The sequence below is a fragment of the Dasypus novemcinctus genome, chromosome 2, assembly GCF_030445035.2.
Source record: "Dasypus novemcinctus isolate mDasNov1 chromosome 2, mDasNov1.1.hap2, whole genome shotgun sequence".
Classification (NCBI taxonomy): Eukaryota; Metazoa; Chordata; class Mammalia; order Cingulata; family Dasypodidae; genus Dasypus; species Dasypus novemcinctus.
In genome coordinates this window covers 152300585-152308597 of record NC_080674.1, presented here as the reverse complement: position 1 = coordinate 152308597, position 8013 = coordinate 152300585, and positions in this window count along the sequence as shown.

Below are 8013 nucleotides of genomic sequence, written 5' to 3'. Positions count from 1 at the left end.
AACTCCCGTTTGTCCCAACATCTAGCACTGTGACTTCTCATCATGCTGAAGAAGAATTTGCTGAAGGGCATAATGAAAAACACTGAGAGAAGATTCCATCGGACACGTCTGCTCTACCAGCAGGACTGTCTACGTCAACTTGCTTACTGGGTAGGTTTGGAAAGTGACCGTTGGCTCTGCGTTCCGCAGAAATGCTGGGTAATTTCATATTCACACCATCCTCAAGAGTTTTTCTCCCTGATCCCACCCTGGGGCCCTCACCTGTGGCCCTACTGTGTGAACACCCTACTGTGCCTCACCATGGGACCCTCATCTCTCTTGAGACCAGGGACCATGTGGGAGTTGTTGTTTTTATCCTGTCCTTTGTACCTAACTCAGAGATTTGCACATGGAAGGTACATGATAAATGTTGGATAAATAACATAAGAAAGTACACAGTTCCTTTTCCTGTACCCTTGAGAAGCATGTAACAGCAATTTACCCTCCTGGCCTTGCAGTATTCATCCTCTAGTTTCCCCACTAGTAACCCATGAACAGTCATCCTTTCAAGTTGGGTGTTAAACAGACCCATTCCCTTCCCTTTACTGATTCAGCTACTATGTTTCTGAAGCATTTTTAGTGCTTGGGAGGAAAGGGACAATCTGTAAAGGTAGAGATATAATGAATAATATGGCCTTCCTTCCAGTCTTCTTGAATGTAGGTTCTTGGAGCAAGTATTATAAGACTATTCAATACAATTTGCAAAACTTATTACAATGTCAAGACAATTCCTTATTTATTTCTAACCATTCTATCTTGTATTAATATTTATTTTTAAATTCAGCCAGGGGCACTCCCTTCTCAACTAAGCCACCTAATTACACAAAAGGATCATAAAACCAGTAGCAGTTCAACTATTAAGAAAGAAATACGGGTAAAACCATATTTGTTTCCTGCCTATTTAAGCACGCTAATAACTGTGATGCTCAAAAGCATTTAAATGGGATTTTATAAATCAGGAGAAATTACAGTCTTAGCAAATCACTGTGAAAAGTCATGATAAAAAAAGTACATTTTAGCCTTCATTTGGTGTCTTGTATCGGAAACAAAAACAAATTTAAGTCCTCAATGGGGAAAACTCCTTTCTGACCATTTTATAAAAGGTGAAAAAACTGAGACAGAAAAAATAAATGTGAACTAAAATGGAAGTATAGAAGTGGCTCAGATTGAGTTAAAAAACGCACTCACACACACACACACACATGCCCTTCTCCCAGCGTTCCACAATTTTGGGTAAGATCCCCTACCCATACCAAGCAAACTCACCAAGCTGTGGAAAACCCTTTCTGCCTCCTTTTTGTGAGAAGCCAGGAGAAATTCGGCATATTTTTTGTTTTATTCATTTGAAATATGGCAAACTTCAAAAGGAGCTCAAGAAACTGAAACTCCTGAACTTGAACTGAAAGAGGCATGGTGAAAAATCTTTTTTTTTTTTTTTCCCCCCGCAAAGATCAAGGAAACAGAAAGAACTATTTACATGACCGGGTCCAAGCTCTGCTTTGTTCAGGCAGTCACCCTGCACTCTTGACTGGCGTTCTGCACGCAGATTTTCATCCTAGGCCTCGGCCTCATAAATGTGAGTGGGCACGCGGGGACCGTGGAGGCTCTGACAGAGCAGAGACCACTAACCTGCTGGAGAAGGTGCCTCCTGGCTGGTAATTCATGTCATAGCATTTAATATCAATTCATGGTTTGACAAGATTTATACTGCAAGGGACACGTCGTAATAATACGGGCAGGGAGCATGGTGCTTTTGAAGGGGGCAAGGTTAATATTGTTAGAGAAGCTCTATTATCGAGAGTTTAATAAGAGGAATAAGATATAGCTGTCAATGGGAGGAGGTTGACTAGTAAATAAGACCCTTTGAGTGTCACTTACCTATTTCAAGTCAGGAAGATAGGGATGGGAGGGAAGCAAAAGGTTATAGAATATTACCAGACAGGAGCTAAGTGCCTTATGGGTATTTTCTCATTTAAACCCCCCCACCTCCCTATGCCATAGATTTACTTTACAGTAGCTCCGTTTTGCAAACGAAACTGACAGCCTCAGGTAACTTGCCCTAGTTCAAACCTAGAACAGTACCTGGTGTACAATAAACAAGGAAGAAGGGAAGAAAGATCAGATAAGAAGATTGTGATTATAATCAAAATAATGAATGAGGAGAGTCTGTCCTAAAACAATGGCAGGGGATCAGAGAGGAACAAAAAGATTCATATGCTATTTGAGAAAATAACATCAGTAATTGCAAACACTTATGCAACATTTACTTTGTGCCAGGCACGGTACTATTTTACTTACATTAACTTCTTAATTATTTAATTACTTATTTATTACTTAAATTAAGGCATTTAACCCTTAGAGTAACCCCATCTTACAAATGATAAGTGCGTGTGTCTTAGGCTGGGTTCTCCAGAAGCAGAGCCTAAACTGAGTTTTCTTGTGCAAGTGATTAGATGCTAATAGTACAAAAGGCTGAACTGCTTTGGCATAACCCATATCAGTCAGTTATTGCCTGTGGGCAAGAATTGGGGTCAGGTCAACTTGGGTGAAGGTGGGGGCTTAACCTCCCAGGCATGCCCCATCTACGAAGGGCAATTCTCCGGAGAAGGGGGCAGCTGTGAGCTGTGTGCAGCCAACCCGCCTGGTCTAGGGGATATGGCTGGAGCCTCAACTGGGTCTACTTATCAACTAACTTGTCCAAAGTCATAGCTGGTGCCTATGCTCTTGGAATTGATGACCAGGGTATCCTTCCTTTTCTAACTGTATCCTCTGATCAGGTCTCAGAATTGTTTCAGAAACTCGTTGCTTGATTTTGCACCTTCTGTATGAGTGGAACAAGACACCAAGCACAGATAATACAGGAAATGTATTCACTCAGAAAGCCAGTGAGGCCATCCTCTAGGAAATTATGACTGAGTGCAGGGAGGGAGCCAGGATTTCCTTCCTAATGGAAGTACAATCATGTTAATCCTGTTATGAAAATCAGCAGCAGCAACCCACTGCATAGGGAATAAGTGCTTTACTTCTTAGAATTATTTCCAAAGCCCCGGAAAACCTGACTCCTGCTTGCTGACCATCTGCCCCAGATACACATCTACATACTGAGGTCCTGTCTCATTGAACTAGTCACCCATCCTTGAATATGTGTGCCTTCACTTACGCCATCCCCTCTAAGTGTGACACCATTTCTCAATACCACCTCCCTCCATGCTCACTCTCCTCCCACTGCTGGAAACTCTGCTTGCTCTCTAATCCCTCCTCTCCCTCAATCACAACTTACCTCAATGTCCTCAACTGGAATTAATCATCCTCTTTGTTTTATGTTCCCTGAGTGATTTCTGGGGATACCTCCCATGCATGTATCACAATCTGCCTTCCTCTAATGTTATGTATTCCATCCCTTGAAATGGTTAAATCCTTGAAAACAGTCAAATCTTGAGCACTATTTTATTTGCCAGTAACAGAAACTCAACTCAAACTAGGTTAATCTAAGTAAGTGAGAAGCAGATTTGGCTCAACTGATAGGGCATCTGCCTACCATATGGGAGGTCCAGGGTTCAAACCCAGGGCCTCCTGACTCGTGTGGTGAACTGGCCCATGGGCAGTGCTGATGTGCGCAAGAAGTGCTGTGCCACACAGGGGTGTTCCCCACATAGGGGAGCCCCACATGTAAGGAGTGTGCCCCATAAGGAGAGTTACCCCACACAAAAAAAGCACAGCCTGCCCAGGAGTGGCTCCACACACACACACAGCAGACACGGCAAGATGACACAGCAAAAAGAGACACAGATTCCCGGTGCCACTGACAAGAATGCAAGTGGACACAGAGAGCAGACAATGGGGCCAGGGGTGGGGGTAAGGAAAGAGAAAAAAAAAAAACTAAGAAGGTGATTTTGTTGGTTCCCAGCCAGAGCAGGGAAATCTAAAATGAGGGGCTGGCTTTAGACATAGCTAAATCCAAGCAAATAGTGCAAAACACTTTCTCTCAGTTTCGGCTCATTTCACAGGTCAGCCAATATGGCCATAGTAGCTTCAGATTAATTATTCCCACAGCTAGATTTTCCACTACAAGAGGAAAGCTGTCTTTGTAGCTATTGATTCCGAAGGGAGACAGTGAGCCCCTCTCCCCAGGGTCTTATTCCTTCACAGAGAGACTCTGCTGGCCCTGCTCCATCCTTGACTGCTCACGTGTCTGCCTGTGGGTCCAGGGTCTTCTGGTTTGCTGGTCTGGTCGTTCGTTCACCTCCATTTGATTAATAGCCTCACCAGCATCACATGGGATGATTGCCAAAAGGAAAAGGGATTCTGCTACCAGAGCATGGAGAAAAGTTGATGGAGAAGCAACATCAACAGATGTTCACAGCTGCTATCGATATTATTACCCTTGGAAGACAAAGGGACTTAGAAAGTCACCAAGAGCAAGGGGCAAGGGCAAGAGAGAAAGACTAAAGGGAGAGTGGGGAGAGGCAGCAATGCTGTAGAGAAGCTCCATGAGAACCTTGACCAATTGGCAGCCTTGCAGGAAGCAAGGGAATTAAGGCTGAGGTCTGTAAGTTGGTGTCCTTGGGAAGTGCTTACTCTCAAGAGAAGGAGTCAAAACCTCTGTCCTGTGTCAAGACAAATATTCTTACTTTGCAGGGCTTTAAAATAAAGAATCTCATAAAACTTTATGGGAAGAAAAGTCAGAGGGACTTCAGCTAAAGCTAGCAGTTAAACTATATTCTCTTCAGTCTTTTAGGAACCTAATTAAAAAGTACTAAAGCTCAAAAAAGCAGAAGTGTATGTTACATGTTTCCTCTCATTCTAAGCTTTGCCTAGTATTACATTTTTTAAAAAGCAATCAGTTCTTCAAATAGTGGAATATTGATTATTTTGTCTCTAAGGTTTACTTTTTTCTTGTTGTGTTTTGCTTTTATCTTTTTTTTAAAAAAAGAATTCTAATTTTTTCCAATGAGGAGGCAAATTTGTCTTTGTCTCAATACAGATTTGCATTTAAACAATGTTCTTTGTCACATTCGGGCATGGTCACAGGAAAGCAAAAGCTGCACCTCTGTACACAAAGCTGACACTGGTGACTCACCATCAGGCCAGAGGAAAGCTGACCCAGGCCCCTCAGGAAATTCACTCAGGGCCTAGAACCCCTGGGCAAGGGTGTTTTCATAGCAGGCATAACTGGTTGTAGGGGGTTCACACCGGCACGTTGGCCCCTGTCATGTCAGTTATAAGGATTTATAAATTTCAGCCTCATGTGAGTTCACCGCCTCTCTGCCTCATTCACCGCCTCTCTGCCATTGTAGGATGCTGGAGAGTCACTGCTCGAGCATGAGTAGAAAGTAGTCACGACATAAGGGATGGCCCTCTTCACCTTTGTCAACCCTCCCAAAGCCAACCCAACTAAACAACTTTCCAAGACCCCCTTCTAACCACACCTGAAAATTCTGGAGTTCCCTCTTCCCTTATTCTGGAAGCATGGTTTTGGTTGGTTTATTTATTTTTTCCCCCCAAATTCTAGAAAGTGACTCTTAGCACTACCCTATCTCTGTAACTGTATTGTGAAATCACATTCCTTGTGTCTATGGTTTTATACAGAAATAGAGGTCAAAAACATTTTAATTATATAACACTTCTTCAGAGTTGCCCTGGATGATCTCTTGCACCTCATTCTTAAAGGGTGAGCCCTTATCTAGTTTCTTTCTTGAAAGTCCACCTTTGCTTTAAAGAATGGCTTTCCCATCTTAGCCTCATTTTCTTAGATTTAGAATCAAAAAACCCTTGTCCGTGGCTCTCATGCTTAAGTGTGTATAGGAGTTGTTCAGAGAATTTCTTCAATTCAGTAGGTCTAGGACATAACTCCAACCAGTAATTTTAGCAATGTTCCTAGGCAGTTCTTTTTTTTTTAAGATTTATTTTATTTAACTCCCCCCCACACACACACATTGTCTGCTCTCTTGTGTCTATTTGCTGTGTGTTCTTCTGTGTCTGCTTGCATTCTCGGCAGCATCAGGAATCTGTCTCTCTTTTTTTTCGTTGCGTCATTTTGCTGCGACAGCTCTCTGTGTGTGTGGCACCACTCCTGGACAGGCTGTGCTTTTTTTGCATGTGGTGGCTCTCCTTGTGGGGTGCACTCCTTGTGCATGGGTCTCCACTGTGCAGGGGACACCCTGCATGCACTACTTGAGCGTGGCAGCACTGCATGTGAGCCAGCTCAACACACAGGCCAGGAGGTGCTATGTTCAAACCCTACCTATATGGTAGGCAGATGCTCTGTCAGTTGAGCCATATCCACTTCCCCTTAGGCAATTCTATGCAGCTAGATTTCACTTTGAGAAACATTGGTATGGTTGTTAAAGCTAGGCTTGGCATCAGACAGATTGGATTTTAAGTTCTAGCTTAGCCTTTAACTAGCTGACTTCCTTGAGCTAATTACTTAACCTCTCCATCTCATTTCTCCCTTCTATAATTAAAAGTTCCTATCTCATGAGTTGTTGCTCAGAACTGATGAGATTATACAAAAGATATTAAATATAGTAACAGGCAATTACAAATGCATTATACTTTACTCTCAGAATAGTATTGGTACATGGTGGGTACTCAATAAATGTTTGAATGAAAGAAAATTATATTTTAGGTGACTAAAATGCTATCATGAGAGTCTGCTATAACAGAGTTAAAAAGAGAAAGTGGCTGCTTCTCGAGGCTATAGTTGTAGGGCTTCTCAAAAGAGAAGGCTGAGCAAATACCCTGGCTGCTTTGAGAACCAAGAAACATTCAATCCAAGTAACTTCAAAATATCAATGAGTGGCAAAGTATTATCAGTGTGACAAACATAATTTGCAACTTTCTGATCATTTAAGACTAGACTAAAATAGGTAAGAGGGCTAAAGCAGAATTTTTATATCAAACTGAAAGGAGGTACACTACCTTTTATATTAGTAAGAGACCATGCATCTCAAATTGAAAATAGAAAACAAATAAACGGACCCCTTAGAATTATTAGGAAGGACATTGGGAGAAATGAATCATTAGGAGAAGTAAATAAGATAATTATAATGGGCTCAAAAAGTGCATGACACTAATTGGGGGTTGTGTGTGTATCACGTTTTGAAACAATTCACTGCCAGACTTATAAAAACTCTTGTGGATTATTTGTTTTTCCACAAGATTTTAACTATTTTCAATAGTTAACCTGTTTTAACTTTCTCTGGTTCTTATTTATAATTACCACTTATTGAACATTACTGTGTGCTGAGCATTTTATGATGATTATTTTCAATAATATTCACAGCAACTCTGCAGGATAGGTTATCACAATCTCTATTTTACATATGATGAAATGAAACTCAGAAAGGTTATATGATCAAAGTGACCTGGAGGTGATAGATATGTGATGTGAACCCAGATGTCTCCCTCCCTTGATGGCCTTCCACTATACTACATTGCCCCTTGAAGGTGATTAAAGGCTATCTTTACCTAATTAGCCAACTGGGCAATTGGCTGCTGCACTCACTCTGGCCTGCCCCATACAATGGGCAGTAATACCTAAGGAACCCTGGGTTTTTAGTTCTATCTCCTTACATGAGTACTTGACATCGGCAGTTGTCCAGTTTATACATGACTTTGGGCAAACTGTTCCAAGATACATCTAGCAATTCAAAAGAGTTGGGCAACAGGAGACTCACATGTCATCATTATTTCATATTCCCTTGTCTATATAAAAAGGAAAAGTAAGGAGCTGCAGGAAAACAGGCAGGCTTGTGGCTTAGGGAAGATAGCATGGCTGTGGGACAAGCGGCGTGGGTGGCCAGCAAGGGAGGGGGGCCCAGCTGGGGGACTGGCGGGGTCACGGAGTGAGTGGCATGGGTGACTGGCGAGGGGAGTCCAAGCAGTTGCAGGGGTGCAGTGGGGCTGCAGGGCAAGCAGAGCAGCTGGCCTGGGAGGCCTTGTCCTCCCACTTTTTTTCCTTTGTTTTTTAAT